Consider the following 17355-nt stretch of genomic DNA (forward strand, 5'->3'; position numbering starts at 1 on the left):
GCTTAATCATGCAAACAACATGAAGAACGGCTCAGGACAGCCCAAACCAGTGCCTTTCAGAGCCATGGAAATGTAGCCTTGGGTCCAACCTGGCCCTGAGGCCAAACCAACACAGTGGGCTGAAAAGGGAGCAAGCAGCCCATGGGGTCCTGCTGGAAAGGGTCCTAACAAACAAGAGTGATATCAAAGTATTTGGTACACTGGCCCCCTTTCCTCCTCCAGAGGCAGGGCCCAGGTAGAGGAGGGCAGCTTAAGCCTGGGCCTTCATTTACCTTGGCATCAAATTTCACCCCCACAACATGCCCCAGTCCAGGCTGAACTCACAGGGCAGAACCCAGCACCCCATTTCTTTCTGTAGCCTAGGGCTTGGCACAGGTCAGTGAAGACAGAAAGGTGTTGGCCAAATGGCAAAATCTACTCATTGCTCCCAGATTGCCTACCTCTCCTGGCACGGCAGTCCTGAACTCTGGATGCCATACCCAGCTGCCTCCTGTCATCTGTGCATGTGACCTCTGCCCCTCATAGTACCAGATCCTGAGGCTGCTGTGCCTCATGCTTCTCTCCATCCCTGCTGCCACTACAGGCCACCTTCTAGACTCACTGTCTCCTCCCAGTCCCGTACTTGCCAGAGCCAGTGACTTTCTAAGTTGCCAACTCTTTGAATTTTCCCTGCTGCCTTCAGAAGAACCCCTCAGCTTGAAATCTAGCCTTTGGAAGTCACCCTGTTGGCCTGCATCTTCATTCCCTTGCTATTCTGAATGTGACTTGCATGTGCTTTTCTCTATCCAGAATGTTCTTGTCCCTCCCAGCCCACAAGTAAAATTCGTCCTTCAGGATTCCCCTACTGACAGCCCTTTCCTCATCTACCAGGCTTGGTCCTACCCTTTCTTGTTTGTTATCAGCCTCCCTCCATTATAAGCCATGGAGCTCTTGAAATAGGCCAGGATGGGAACAGAATGTTCCCTGGGATCAGGTCTGGCTCAGAGAAACCTCAGGGAATGTTTATGAAGTCATTAAGTTCTCCTATGCAGGCACTCTGTGAGTTCAATAATCTAGCTCCCCTCACCCCTGCCCCAGCCCTACCGCTCTGATCCCTAGTGGCCAGCAGGGGTCACCAGCTGTCTGGTCTCTGAGGAGTCCTTTCACCAGCCTCCCCCCAGAGACTGATGGCTGAAAAAAACCAATGATGTCCCAGTGGCCACCATTACTAAGTACTTAACGTGTCAGCCTCCAGTGTACTTCCGGTAATTTCATTTGTTCCTCTCAACCAACTTGTGATATGGTTATCACCTATTTTACAGATGAGAAAAGATGAGGCTCAGAGGTTGAGTCAAGATCACACTTGCACACACCTGCATTGTGACTGCATTCATCATACAAATGTCAGACTTTAGGCTCCCTGGGCAGTGATGCACCGTGCCCCCCACTTCAGCCACCACAACTACCACCACTACCAGAGTGGGGGTGATTCCAGCTTTGTGTCTAACTGGGCTTCCTCCCTGCATCTTCTCTCTTCAATTCTGACCCTTAAAGCCAGGAGGGTTAGTGTCCTTCAAAGTGAGGGGGAGGCAGGAACAACGGAGAGAAGGAAACTTGCCGTTCAGATTAAGTGCCTCACTGGAAGGCACAGCTCAGCAGATCACAGACTGCTCAGACAGCCCAGGAGATGACGGGACTCGCTCTCTGGGATGGCAGCCTCCCTGACCCCAGCTTCCCTGAAGGCCTTCCTTCCACTTATGGGGGCAGGCCTGATCATACACTGTGGGATGGTGTGGCCTCATGGAGTACATGTCCACCTTAAATTTCTGTGCTTCCTGGAGGAGCAGATCTGAAAGGAGAGGCAGACTGGAGGGAGAGGCCACAGATGCCCAGGGCAGGTGCTCAAAGGGGCTAATGATAAAGACCTCTCTAGGCCTTTCAGAAGTCAGTGCTCAAGTTTGTTTTTGTTTTTTTTTTAATATTTTCTTAGTTGTCAATGGACTTTATTTGTGGTGCTGAGAATCGAACCCATTGCCTCACACATGCTAGGCAAGTGCTCTACCACCGAGTCACAACCCCAGCCCTTTTCTTTTTATTGGTAGTGCTGGGATGGAACCTAGAGCCTCATGCAGGCCAGGCAAGTACTCTATCACTGAGCCACACCCCCAACCCTAGTGTTTGGGGTTCTAGTACTCAGGCATTTGGGTGCTGTCTGCCTGAGTTTAGGTCCCTAGTCAAACTGGAATGACCTGTACACTTGCCACGTACATGAACTGATGCCCCAAGAGAGGGCAGGAGCTTGTTCTGGGTCACACAGCAGAACTGAGGCAAATCACAGTGGCTTCCAGGCTCTATATTGCCATCTGTCAAACTTCCTGTTCCAAGGCTCTCCCCACCCCATCAGCCAGGTGACATAGCTCTTCTGTAGGCCTAAGTACCTCCAACTGCCCTGCCTAATCTGAGGCCTTAAATGACAGACACCCTTGTTCTGGTACCTACTACCCCTTGGTCATCTCCTAGCCCTGGCTCCTCTGTTTTCTTGAGACTCCCCCACCTTATGTGAGCCTGTTTGTGCAGGGGCTGAACTCCTGTGCCCAGAACATAGCCTGGTACAGTAGTTTGCTGAATGGACAGAGTAACAGAGTTGGTTTCTGAAGGAATCTTGACACAAGGTATGGACCCACTTGTGAGAATGTGTGAATATTGCTATCTTCAGACACACCACCTCTGGTTTTAGGCTTTCTCTGAAATAATATCTTCAGCTCATCTGTACATTATATTATTTGATCCTTTTGGACTTTAGGAAGTTTGCATTACCTTCTCACTCCTACCTTCAAAGATGAAGAAAATGAGGCCTAGAAAGGTGAAGGGCTGAGCCTCAGCCCCTCAGGGCAAATCTGAGATAGCTCAGGGCTTGCACACAGTCTCTTCCCCCCATTTCTTCCTGCCCCTCCCAGCAGCCAGCCGTGGCAAGTGTTTGGTACAGTGTGGAAGGGGTGTGGACCCTACTCATGGGTTCATTTCTGCAATGCTTCAGGATAAAACACTTCAGGAAGATATTCCCAGATCAGAGTTCTCAGAAACAGACATGGCAGAAGGACTATGTGTGGTTTTTTTTTTGGCCACTGGGACCAAGGGAAAATAGTCCAGGAACAAGATGCTCTTTGGCATTCATATGGTTCTTGGCAGATCAGTCAGGAACAAAGCAAACATAGGAAGAACCTAGGTGGAAACTCAATTGGTTGTGTCAAGTGGTGGGGTTTCAGGACAAACTTTAACTCTCTTCCTTTTAATCTAAAATTTCTATTATTTGGTTATATTTCTGTCAGGAAAAACTTTACAATGAACAAAACAAATTCAAAGGTTTCAGAGCTGCCAGATTTTGTCATAAAGCTACTTGAAGAGGGCTGGGCAGTAACTGGAACCAAAACCAAAAACTGTGGCTGGGTTCCCTCGGCAGTGACTAGTACAGCCTGAGATGTCATTACAACCTGGAGCATGACAATTTGTGCCAGTGGATGAGTCCAATTGCTGGAATTTTCTTTTCATTTTCTTGTTATTCTAAGAAATCTTCAGCCATGGCTGAACAGTGTTGGTGGTGGAGTGGTGAGCATGCTTGCCTTCCAAGAAGCCTATCTACATGGTCTGTTCTCAGCTACGGTGACCTGCTGTGTGATATTTTTACTTGTATCTTAGAATAACTGAACTGATCCAGAATAAGAGTTGGATAAACTCTTCGAAATCACTCATTCCATTTCTTTTAAAGTTGGGGTTGCAGCAGGTTGGAGGGAGGATCACTCATTTAACAGCATCAGGGCTGAAGCCAGATGACATCACATGGTTTCTGTGTGGCTTGTGGACGTGGGCTGGGTGGTGGGGTCAGAGAGGAAATGCTGCAAGCCATATGCTGGGAGTCTGGCTTGCCCGCATCAAGCTTGTTCCTAAGATGAAGGAGGCCTACGGTTAGCTGCGACACTGGGATGGGGCAATTAGCTGAACTTTGCCCCTGGTCACAGACTAAGCCTCCAGTGCTAACAGCCATCTCAAATGTGAGCAGCCTGCACTGCAGGGAAAGCAGAAGATGGAAATATTCTGTGTCCCAGATTTATGGCTGGACACCTCACACACATCCCTTCACACAGGCCTCTTGAGGGACCTGTGTGTTCCTGTACAGCAGGAGACTATCGAGGATCTCAGTTATTAAGGTGAGGACCCAGGAGGTGGGAGAAATGATGTGAGGAGTATGTGGAGACCACCCTGTGCTGCATACTTGATATATCCTTCTTGGGACCAATAAAATGTCCTTATACACACTCAGTTCATTACTTCATAGGATGTAGCTGTGGGAAAGGGGAGAAGCATCCAGAATGACCACATCCAGGAAGCCAGTGGTCACATCCTCCAGGCTCCCTCCTTAGCTCACCAGCATGCTGCTGCCCTTTCTTTCCAGCATGTCTCATAATATTGTCCTCATTGTTATGTAGCCGTCTTTTTTCCCCACTGGGAAAGAACCTTGAAAGCAAAGACCATTAGTTATTTCTTTCCATCTTTAGGACCCAGGATATCATACCTGGCACAAAAGTGGTCTCAGGGTCTGTGTCCCATGGTGTATTTACTTGCTCTCCGAATTTGTTAAATGCTGTAAAGGAGGGCCCAAGAGTATCTTTGTAAGAAACATGGTATTTTGGGAAAAGCCTGTTGAACCAAACCTTTTTAAAAGGAAACTTGGAAAACTTAATTCCATTTTTTTATTATTCAATATTTTATACATAATAAATACAAATTTTTTACAGCCACTGTAAAGAAAGCGCATCTGCACAGAGACTCCTTCTGAGCCCTGCCCTGTGCATGGTGATGCTGGGTTACATGTCCTGGAGGGAGGGATTATTTTTTTAAAACGGAGGCATATTTTTACAACTTTGTTTTTAAAAATAAAATTAGCAGCTCTTCCAAGAAACATTTTAAGATCTAACAAAAGACTTCAACAACTTTCTGAAGTTGTGAAAAATCCAAATTCAAGGATAATTTGGCTAGCTAAAGAAAGAGTAGAAGACTGGGTGGCAAGTTGAACTGCTCTATTTAATAAGCACTTTTTAGATTTGTAACATTTCCACAAATTGTAAAATCTTTAAAAAACCACCCTTTTAATTGCTTTTTTAAACTTAAGAATAAGTTTGATAAACATAAGAAGACCTCAAGTAGATCAACAGTTTACAAAATGCGAAAAACCAAAACCATAGCCAACAGTCAAGGGGTATTGTTACTGAAGTGATCAAATGAATAACTGAAAACTTCTTCGGTTCAGACCCTACATTTTGTCAAAAATCCCACAGGGATGTTTGGTGAGCATTTCAAGTTTCTAAAGATTCTTAAGAGGGATGGGATTTTCAAAGCATAATACAACTTTTGGATTAAATTCTAAAAAATGTGATTTCTTAGCCAAAACAGAAAAGCAACAGGCAAGCCTCCCTCAGTCCCTAGGTAACACACTCCCTACCTTCCATGGGTGGAAAGCAGAGCCCCACGCTGTTCCCAGTGCTGAAGACTGCTGAGCACCCCTCCCACCCGCAGCTCTCCTGGGACTCGCAGAAGGCTCCTCTTCCTCATCAGTCTGCACTTGTGTGGGATGTGCAGTCAGAGTCTTTTCTTGCTCAGGAAGCTAGTTTCCTCCACAGGCCCACATGTTCTTCCTTCCTAGGAAGCATCAGGGAGGACCTGGAGCTGCATTATTCATGAGTGACAGCTTGTCTATACCAACAGCGACCAGGCTGTCTGGGTCAGTGCACTAGCTTTTGAACAAAATAGTGCTAGGGACCTCCCCGATAGAGAAGCTCAACAAGCAGCCATGTGTCCTTAATTTATCAGACACTCAGGTTCTAAAGATATTGGTCAGAAGAGTATATGCTGTAAAAACTGAGTTGAAAAATGTCCAAAGACAAAAAGAACATTAAACCGGCTCATTTCAGATCTGGAAGCTCCATCTCTGCTGTGGCCGTAGCCTCCTTTCTATTAGTCTATGTGATGGGCAAGATGAGGCTACTAGTTTAGCCCCCTCCAGGTTAGCCCCACTAATACTAAATGAATGGCATAAATATTAATACAAAGGACACTGTTATTATTTTAAATCTGTTAGTTGTGGAAGAGATGTGCGTTAATGCAACTGGCGCTAATGCAATGGGCAGTCCACTTTTTCCCGGTATGGTTTCACTCTTCATCTGGGGACGAACTTCGGGGAGGAGCCAGCCTCTCCTGAATCCCTCCTTCTGTTTCCTTTTGGAGCCAACAGAATCTGATTAATACTTAATCTGATTAATACTTAATCAGATGAGCAAAAGCCACTTGAAGAATGATGAGATTTTTGCCACATCCTTGTGGCCACAGTAATATACTGTACGAGCACACATGATCAGAATTCTGTGACTATTCCCTGGAATGAGGCCTGGTCTGGAATCTCCTATAAAAATGGACCATTGTTAGGCATGAGGGCTACTCCCCTCTGCTTCTAGGGCCCACTAGGATTTGTGCTATGGTAGGACAGATGACATAGAAAATGACAACAACAAAAAAAGGCACAAAATATTCAAAACATGGGAGGAGTTCACCAGGCCACCCAGTCACAGAGAATCTGCCTTGGTTTTGCTCTGTTAAAGAGTCACCATCATGCAAAGGTGCCTAAACAACAGGATGGGCCAAACTCCAAGCCTGACCTTGATTGTAGCGGTAACAAAGGGCAAGCCCATAGTCACACCATTGTGATCTCCACATCCTCCATCTTCTCTGCTGGCCTTCGGTGGTTCTGTGTGGGTGGAGGGGGAGCCGCTCGGACCTGAGTAAAGAACAAAGTCTTGGTTTGTAAGTCAGCTTCCAGACTCAGGCTGGAGCATCTGCAAAGTCCAACCAGTCCTCTATCCAATGACATGGGCACATACTTTCAGTGTAAATTTCCCACCCCGAAAAGCAGGTACTGTTCTGGATGAAATGTCAAGTCTACAAATGAGACTGCTGCCTGGGCTAAAAGCCCTGGGCACAACAGTTACTAAAGCCCTAAAATCCTTCTCCACAGCTAAAGCCTGGAAGGCAAGAGCGCAATACTTAGGGAAATAAGACATTTCAGCATGTCTTGGGAGTCAGTTCTAAGAGAGAAGGCTGGAGAGGCAGGCTGGGGCAAGAAATGAAGGGCCTTGTTGAGACATGTTATAAGAAATCTGGGCTTGGGCTGGGATTGTAGCTCAGCGTAGAGCACTTGCCTAGCATGGGTGGGACCCGGGTTTGATTTTCAGCACCACATAAAAATGAAGGCATTGTGTTGTGTCCATCTACACCTAAAATATAAATATTAAAAAAACCCTATATTTAAAAAAAAGAAATCTGGGCTTTACTCTGTAGGCAGGGGAGTCTTTGATGGATTGTAAGGCATATCAGATCCATGAAAAGATGTCTCAGATAACAGTTTGGAGAAGAGATTGGAAGTGGGCAACAGGACAAGTGAGCTGACAACATAGGAGACTTTCCAGACTTTTCAGAATGAAGGCTGATGTGAGCTGAACTAGATACCAGGAATGGTGGAAGCAGAACAGTGAAGAGTTTTGAGACCTGTATCCAAGGTAAACCTGGCAAGACCTGGTGATGACTGCAGGTAGGCCAGGAAGGTCTGAGGAATGCCTCCAGAGCACTGGTAGGATAGAGGATCCATTCACCAAGACAGGCAAAATGGAAGAAGGAACATGTCTTGGAGGGAAGGTAATTCACTAATTTTTGCTGAGTTTTGGGGGTTGGTCTCAGACATATAAGTTGAGATTACCACAAGTCTGAAACTCACTGAGAGACATGATTCTGGGATTTGGTTCTCACAGTCATGGGAATAGGTAACTTGGGGAGAATATGTTGAATGACTTCAAGAGAAGCAGTCTAGGGACAGGATCATGAAAAGTATCAGCAGAGATGGAGAGAGGAGGAGAAACCTGCTAAGGTCAATGAAAAGGAAGAGCTGGAGGTATAGTATAGAGCCAGCCAGCAAAGTGTGGTGGACAAGAAAATTAGCCCCGATTTCTCCATTTCTACTCTTACCCACCAGCCCATGTTACTAATGCCTCTTGCTTGGACAACTGCTACATCCTCCTAATGGCTCCTGTATCAGTTCTGCCACCTTTTATTGGTCTCCACTTGGTAGCCATAAATATGTGTTTAAAATACAAAACAAATCACAACACTGCCCTGCTTCATACCTCACAATGGCTTTCAATCACATTTAGAATCAAGACCCAAGTCCCTGCCAGGTGTGGTGGCCCAGCCTGTAATCCCAACTACCCAGGAGGTTGAGGCATGAGTATCACAAGTTGAGGCCAGCCTGAGCAATTTAGTAAGACTCTGTCTGAAAAAATAAATAAATAAAAAGGGCTGGGGCTATAACTCAGTGGTATAGTGCCCCTGGATTTATTCCCCAGTATAAAAAAAAATATTAAGACCCAAGTCATTAATAAGGAACTCAAAGCACATCTGCTTAATGAATCAACCTAGTGGTTCAAGAAATGGTGATAAAGGTCAAGGAAAACAGAATTGCAAAGGGTCCACTGGATTACCAGTATGAAAGCCATGACCTTGAAGAGGAGTGGTAGTGGAACTAAGATGGCAGTAAAGTGAAGGGTGAGCATAGGTAACTATTTGTCAGAATATATCCCTGAGAACAGGAGTTCTTTGAGGTCATTTAGTGTATTTCAATGCTCCTCAAAGAGGCAAATACGGCCTGGAAAATAGATTCTTAATAAACACTTGCTAAAACAATTGTTTTTATGTTACAATTATACTACTTCAATGTTCCTAGAGCTTGAAATACAATTGAAATACACCTGCACAGTGGTTATCTTGTGATCTTACCATGTCAGTGAGAAGTGTTCCAGTATAAACTAAATGATCCAAGATGAATTGACTTTAGAGCTGTCGAGGCTGTTTGAGGTGGGAAACTGTAGATACTTTTCTGGCACATAACCCACTTAGCCTTTTTAATCGCTCTTTTTTTAAATTTATTTTTTAGTTATAGGTGGACACAAAATTTTATTTTTATGTGGTGCTGAGGATTGAACCCAGTGACTCATGCATGCTAGGCGAGCGTTCTACCTCTGAGCCACAACCCCAGCCCCTCAATCAATCTTTTTACCTTCCCAAATTCATTTCATCCTTGTTTGGCAACACACAGGGGCTGATTTTGATTTGGAAGAACTATGCATTCTATAACCCTGCCAGCTAGGAGACTTACAGGCAGGAGTTTGCCATATGAGGTCTCAGGAGTATGCCTTGATGCCTGTGAGAATCCTGGTGACTCAGCATGGAGGCTATTTTCTAAGGGAGAGAATTAAAAAGCTCAATTTATGTGCTGTTGTGCAATAAAATGCACTCAGACCCTGCCCAGAGGACCCTTACCATTTGTTGAAGGAGACGGGGGAAGAGCTGGGCACTCCTCTTATCCGGGCTGGGGTAAGGACTGCTGGGAGGCTGGTCATACAGCGGTAGCGGAGGCAGGGATGTTTGCGGCTTGGGGGAAGGAGAGATCTGCATGGAAGGAGGCAAGGTTACCAGGTGCTCTTGGCCTCAGGAAAGAGAGCTGGCTTCTTCTCTGCTGCTGAACACACATTCCTTTTCTCTGGGACTAAATTATGACTGTTAAAGCTTGTCAGCCTTTTGCTCATCAGCAAATAGACCTAAAATAACTACCCCAAACTGTTTCATGATGCATTTAACAGTTTCCTATCATAGATCTCATTATATTACTGATTTTAGTTTATCTTCAAACAGTTACCAATTCAAACCATTCTCTAAACTTTTCTTTTTTAATTGAAAATATGATAAATTAGTCAATTCAACAAAGCTAAGGAAGAACAAAAAAGGGGACAAATTGTACTGTTTTTACATATGAAGATACAATAACTGGCTGAGCTTCTTGTATGTGAGGCTAAGTTATTATCACGCAAACAAGATTGGCAAACACTTTATTCTTCTATCTGCCAGGCTGCTGTAACAGATCCCCAGAGAAAAACTGAACTGAATAAATTAGGACTTCCTGTAAATGCAAGTTTCCTACTGATGAGCAAAACCTTACAGCCCCTTTATTGTGGGACAGGGGCTCTGGCAGGCCCTGGGTTATGTGGTAGGGCTCTGAGTGTGATAGAACAAAGAGCTACCTCAGAGTTGTACCACATAAACTAACCATGGACATAACACATTCTCTCTCTGATTTGTTTTTTCTCTCTCCACCAAACCAACCTTTGATATGCTATATACGATTTAGTATTTTGGTTAATAGATTCACAGAATGCAGAAGAATGAAGGCATAATAGGGTCATATCCCACAAGGGTCTGACCGTCAAGTCTCTGGTTTCTGAAATTCAGCTATATAGACATCTGGCAATTGAGGACTGGAACAGGGAGGGTGAGGCAGAGAGACTGCAACCCACTTTTGCCTGGTTCAAGAGACCCTAGGGAGTTATTTTCTTTAATCATGTTTTAAAGCAGCTGTTCTTTTCTTCTTTTCAGCAGTGCTAGGGATCAAACCTTGAACGTACTAGGTAAACATTCCACCACTGAGCCACACCTCCATCCCTTTAAACATTATAAAATTCAGCTCTCCCCACTCTGGTACCTGAATCTCTTTCATCCATGGAGTATCACCATTTTCTGAGGCTGAAAGTTCTTCAACTAGCACCGATGAAAACACTCCAATCCGCCCATTGAATTCCCCTTCCCAGAAGCCATCGTCATCTTGGTTCTCTTTGTTCAAGATACAAATGATTGCTCCCTCAGGAAAAGATAGCTCATCATCTGTTTGGCCCTCATAATCATAAAGTGCTTTCACAAAACAGACTAGAAAGCAAGAGAGAGACAAATCTGGTTAAGAACAAAGACAGTCAAGGCTGCTTTTGCAACCACCCCTATGCTCACATGTCAACTCAGAGAGCACCATTCAAAGTTGTAATTTTTTTACTCACTGTCATCAAAACAGGGAAACAAAAAACAGGAAGAAAGTGCTTTTTAACCTACTGAAGGCTTACTCCTAGGGTAATACAGTTTAGGTCAAATGTGACCAAATAAAGTGTGCCTTGTTTCAGTCTTTACCACTGGCATCTCCGTTGAGGCTGCCTGAAACGAGTTCTGCTTCCGTGGAATTGCTGGATGTGTGTGACCGACTGTCCAAAGCGGCCAAGGACTGCAGCATGCTCAGTAGGCTGTTCGAGGTGGGAAACTGTAGGTACTTTTCTGGCACATAACCCACTTGGCCAACTTTATTTTGAGCCTGGGTAAAAGACATGGTTACAAAACAGGTTTGCACACACAAAGGTTTGGACCGGACATAATAAGAACCAAAACAAACTCCTAAAAATGTCACAAGAGGGGCGATATGAGCAAAGGAATATACCTTTACCCAGTCTTCCATATCTCCATCTTCAATCACTTCTAACACCTCATGTTCCTCAATGGTCAACTCATCTGGTTGAGAAGCCTGCAATGGAGGATGGTCATGGACAAAATTAAAAAGGTTAGATAAAGAGCAGATGTGAGCTGGTCAGAACAAAAACTGGGGATAAAAATATTGAAATGATTTTGAGAAACAAAAATTTCAATGCTGTAAAACTATCATAATGAGGTGAAGTTTTACTCTAAAAAAATGAAACAAAATAAAACTGCAACTAAAACTGGATCCTCAGGAGGCAATCAGATCAGTGATCAGCACTGGGCTGGAAGTGAAGGATGTGGGTTCCAGCTTCAGCTCAGGTACCTAGTGGTAAGTTACTCAGCCTCCATTTCTTCAAAATGACAGTCCTGCCATTCTCTTGAGGATTGGGGTGTTAATGTAGGATGAATAAGCACAGAACCATGACGACTTGGGAAGCACAGGCAGAGGAGAAGGCACTGAAACGGAAGTGCTACCAAAGGCTACCATGGAGGTGCATGGAAAATGCAAAGGGCTATGTACATGGATTGGATGGAGGTTAAGCAATGCCGAGGGTTGATCTGGAATTGCTATAAAATAGTGGCCCAAAGAGGAAAATTGTGGGAAAGGCCATGATTGAGATCAGGCAAAATTTGGATTATGCTCCAATATTAGTATGAAGACTGGGTTGATCCTTAGAGGTTCTACACAATCTGTGATGGCTTTATTGTCCCTGATAGCACCAGTCACCAGATTTTCCCTTAGGACAACAAAACCTGAGAGGAGACTCTCAGAGGCTCCACAGAGGGGTTGGAGAGTCTGTTTGGCTTTGCTTCCTAAAGAGCCTTGTATGTCATATTAACAGGTGGCCTTGTGAGTATCTTCTGGCTCTCTGGTAAAAGCCTTAAAAGCTTCCCCCAAGTCCCAAGATCAGTTAAAATTGTCAACTGAGACCATATAGTTTTTCAAATCTCACAATTTCAAAGTGTAAAATATCTCCAAGTTACACAAGCAAAAATTGGGCAAGAAAGTTAGTCAGTTTCTATGATTCACTCCACATTTTGCAAGCTTTAAACATTTCATCAAAACCCAGATTCTGAAGCTACCATAGCTCCTTAAGACAAAAACAGTCTTGAAAATGGGTGATAAACCAGAGAATACTATAAGACTAGATTTTCTCCCCTCAGTATTAGGGTTTGAACCCAAAACCTCACACATGCTAGGCAAATACCCTACCACTGAGCTATATCCCCAGCCACTCCAGGACCAGATTTTAAGTAAATTACCTCTTATGTCAATATATGAAACCCACTTATTTACTTTTTTTTAAGTGTAAAAGAGAATTTATTTAATTGAAAAGAAAAGAGACAGAACTCCTGCAGGATGAGAGGGGACCTGATAGAAATTGTCTCATTTACTCTTTTTAAAAATTTGTTCTTCATAGTTATACACAGCAGTAGAGTCAATTTTGGCCTCAATTATTCTTTTTTGAGGAAAATAATTTAGTTCTTTATTATTTATTGGGATGTGGACGTGCAGCACTCTTTGTAAAAAAGAAAAATCAGGCTTAATGCATCTTAAAATTTGGAATTAAATGAGTTAAGTCTATATGATAAAGATTCTCTATTAAAAAAGAAGATGTTTTATAACATTTAGTCTGAAGAGTGATAGGTAAGTTATTACTGTTCTTGAAATAAAAAAAGCCAAATAGCTTGGAGGATATTTTTTATATAATAAATTCAGCATATACAAAAACATCATCCTACAAAAAAGACAGCATACGAGAGGGCCATGTGACACTGCCAAGATCATTAGTCAACAGGAGGTAAATATGGGCAATTTCAGGATTTAAGCATTGGATAAATTGTTGAATGAGATAATTAGTGTTGGTCCACATTTACTCTTGATAGCTTTTCCAATGGAATTTCTTTGCTACTCTGAAACCACATTGTGTCCTGAATATACCAGTAAAAGGTACTTCTGTAGTAAAGCCGTTTTCCTAAATTACATGCCAAGACTTAAAAAGTCTCAATACAACCATACCAGTCTCTACCCTGTGTGAGAGCAAAGCAGGATATGTTGCTGTCATTGTGCAACAGCCATTGAGGCCCAGTGCAGCAGGAGTCTTCTAGCAGAAGCAGACACTAGCATGACTGTGCTGACACCACACACCAATGACAACTTTTGTACAAGGTTTTCCTCTACATGGCAATCAAGACCTAGAGTCTGGGCCCTGTGAGCCTCGGGGTGCCCTGGACCAGCACACTCTTCCCTGTGGTCTAGGTGCACCATGTCTCTCTTGCTTCTATGCTTATACCCGGCTGCTCCTTTTGTCTGTCCTGCTCTGTTCCAGCTTTCCTATCTGATGAATGGATTAGATTATTATAGGTATAAAAGTCTAGTTTCAGTCTTGTTTCTATGGGAAAGAGACCATCTGAGTCTCAGTTTTCTTTCTTTCTTTTTTTCTACCAGAACATAAGTGCCATAAAGACAGATTTTTGTCTGTTTTGATCAGTGCTACATCACAGGCCCTAGAAAGAGCAAAGTATTTGTATAAAGAGATGCTCAAGTAATTGTTTGTTGAATAAATGGTGTTTTCTGATAATATCTTCTTTGTAGGGTTATTGAAGAGATTGAAATGAACAAAGAAGCAGTAGCTTCTCATGACTTGTGGCCCAGCTCTCTTTCTCAGACCACTGGCAATGAGCCAGTTGCTTCTTCCTTTTATTAAGACTCCATGAGTCCATCACACACTGACTACCATGGTGCTCTAGCTCACTGCTAGTCCTTATGAGTTCCCTATTAGAATGACTTAAGGCGGGGACTGTATTTCTCACTTATTCCAACTATAGGCAGCAAGTGGTCAGTCAATGGCTATTAAATATATGCAAGGTCTCACAATGTCTCCTTAAGTCCTAATATGTTTCAGTCTGTTACAAAACTCCATAGCAAACTGTGAGCTATTATAAAGTAGAAGATAATGAAAGAACACTTTTGTGTTGTTGCAGTACTGGGGATCAAACCTAGGGCCTCACACATTGCTAGGTAGGCACTCTACCATTGAACTATATCCCAAACCCTGAAAGAATATTTTGTATGTAAAACATTTTCTATATTGTGGCTCATTTCCTTAGGATGGATATTAATAAGGTTAAAAGTTATGAATACTTTTAAAGCTTTTGAATCTGAATATTAAATATAGCTTTTCTGTGTTCTCACCAGGTTCATCTAGTCCTTTTTTATTGGTGTAGGCCACAGAAATCATGATTAGGCTCAAAGTCAATCTCTTTCTCTTTTTTCCATTCATTCATTCATTGCAATGGAGTTTTGCTATGAGGATGGCCTTGAATACCCCGGTTTCAAGCCATCTTCCTCCTGCTTCAGCATTCCAAGTAGTTGGGACTATGGGCCTGGGCCACTGTGCCCAACTGATCTCTCTATTCTAATTTATCCTCCTGAGTTTCTACACAAATACCAAAGTTATCTCCTTAAAGTCCAGAATAAAAACCGAACTCCTGAGCCTAGTATACAAGGCCCTTTATTATCTGACAGCAAATGCCTTTAGATCTTCTGTTACTCCCCACCTCTCAGCGCTCCTACACATCCAAAAGTAAACTGTTCTCAACACCCTATCCTCTCATCCCAGTTTCCATATCTGCTGTTCCCTTTGCTTAGAAGGATCCTTCCTTTCCCTATCTTCTCTCTCTACCTAGAAAAGTCTAGATTATGATTTAATTTAAATGCCATCTTGTCTGTAAAATTTATTTAACTACTGCGTAGTCTGTCTATTCCTGGATGGCAGGGATAGTGTCATATTAATTCTTATATCACAAAAGTTATCACATATTGTGCACTCAGTTTTAGCTCATGATTAACTGACTAAATAGATTCTGTTTGTTTTTTTTTTTTTGTATTGAGGATTGAACCCAGGGGCGCTTCACTACTAAGCCACATCCCCAGCCCCTTTTTATATTTTGTTTAGAGATAGGGTCTCACTGAGTTGCTTAGGGCCTTGCTAATTACTGAGGATGGCTTTGAACTCATGATCCTCCTGCCTCAGTCTCCTGAACTGCTGGGATTACAGGCATGCACCACTGCACTCAGCCCTAAATAGATTCTGATAGTCTGGTTTCACAGAGACGTATCTGGGATAGATTAATGGAGGTACTGTGATAGATCAATGGGTGAATGTGAGCTGTTTTTTTTAATATTTATTTTTTAATTGTAGTTGGACACAATATCTTTATTTTATTTATTTATTTTTATGTGGTGCTAAGGATTAAACCCAGGTCTTGCACGTGCTAGGTGAGCGTTCTGCCACTGAGCCACAACCCCAGCCTGAATGTGAGCTGTTTAAAACAATTTAGACACTTAGAACTCTCTCCATCTAAGGATCTTAATTAGTTTTGAAACTTTCATGTAAATATAACAAGGAGAGGTGATATCAGAAAACATTCTGAACCCTAGTTTAAAAATGTCCTGTAAAATATCCCCAAATTTCTTAGAAGATGATTTCAAAATTTCAAAACATTATCAAAACAATGTACACTAGGAAAAAACCCTAACTTTTTAAAGAAAACAGCAAGTATTATGAATTTAAATATAATGAAATGATGTTAAACTCAAAAAACCCAGGAATAGCTGATACTGAAAAGTTTATAATGCCAGCTTTTGGCAACACAGGACTGGGGAGTGGAGTGAGAGTGCCCAGTGTATGACAGTTAAAGAGTCTCTCAGAACAGTCCCTCTGTTGTTATTCCTTAGCATTAACCTTTTCCTCTTGCTTTCTCTATCAGTATAGGGGCCAGAAAAGGATTCATTTGCTCATGCCTTCCTTACATCATTCACTTATTAATTTCACAATTATTAATCCAAGACCCACTGTGTGCCAGGCATTGTCCCAGGAGCTCATGACACAGAAAAGGTACAAACACAAAGTTTATACTTTCATAAGCCTTTAATGGGGAACCAGGCAAAGAAATATGAAGACAAGTAATACTTAATCTGGCTGGCACTAAGAGCTATACAGTCATGTACCACATAATGACATTTTGGTCAACACTGGATCACACATATATGGTGGTCCCATAAAATTATAATGGAGATGAAAAATTAAAAAACAGCATTGTAGCCATCATGATGTCACAGTATAACATATTATTCATATGTCTGTGGCATCATTAGTGTAAACAAATCCACCATGCTGCCAATCATATATATGTACAGCACACATAATTATGTATAGTATATAGTATTTGATAATGATAATAAACAACTAGGTATTAGTTTATATTTAATATACTTTTAATCATTATTTTGGTGTGTAATCTCTACTTACTAAAAAAACAAGTTTACTGTAAAACAATTTATGCTGGCCAACAGTAGCCTTGTACATGTCACGTTTATTGCATCTTTGGATTGCATGAGTTTATCTTGTGCTTGATTTAATCTCATGTTGTTTTGTTCGTCATGGTCTGATGAACAGAAATAATATATCTCTACCACACAGGCTAGGTGTCTATTAGGCTATACCATCTAGATTCGTATAAGCTCACTCTACAATGTTTGAATGACGATAAAGTCACCAAATGCTGCATTTCTCAGATCATATTCCCGTAGTTGAGTGAGAGATGACAGTATGGTGAACAAAACAGTGTTATGGGATAGAGTAGTAAAGAGCTAGCTATGTGTTTAGGTGGCTGAGGTGACCTTTGGAGGCTATTTGAGTTGAACTACAATGAAGATAAGGGCAGTCAACAGATATATGGGGAGACACAGTTCTAATCAGAGGGAACAACAAGTGCAAAGATGTGTACTCAGGAAGGAACCTGGTACTTTTGAAGCCAGAAAGGCAGCCAGAGTGGCCAGTGTACTGAGTGTGTGAAGTGGAGGAATGGCCTGACATAAAGCTGGGGAGAATGCCTGTAGTCCGATCAGGCTAGACATTACGGATT

At 42.6% G+C, this 17355-nt stretch overlaps 1 pseudogene; it reads right to left on the minus strand.

Moving 5' to 3' along the window:
• Nucleotides 1-6721: 6721 nt before the first annotated feature.
• Nucleotides 6722-17355, minus strand: part of LOC143386199 (F-BAR and double SH3 domains protein 2-like) — an 85698-nt pseudogene continuing 75064 nt past the window's right edge.

This window comes from Callospermophilus lateralis, unplaced genomic scaffold (assembly GCF_048772815.1).
Source record: "Callospermophilus lateralis isolate mCalLat2 unplaced genomic scaffold, mCalLat2.hap1 Scaffold_2084, whole genome shotgun sequence".
NCBI lineage: Eukaryota > Metazoa > Chordata > Mammalia > Rodentia > Sciuridae > Callospermophilus > Callospermophilus lateralis.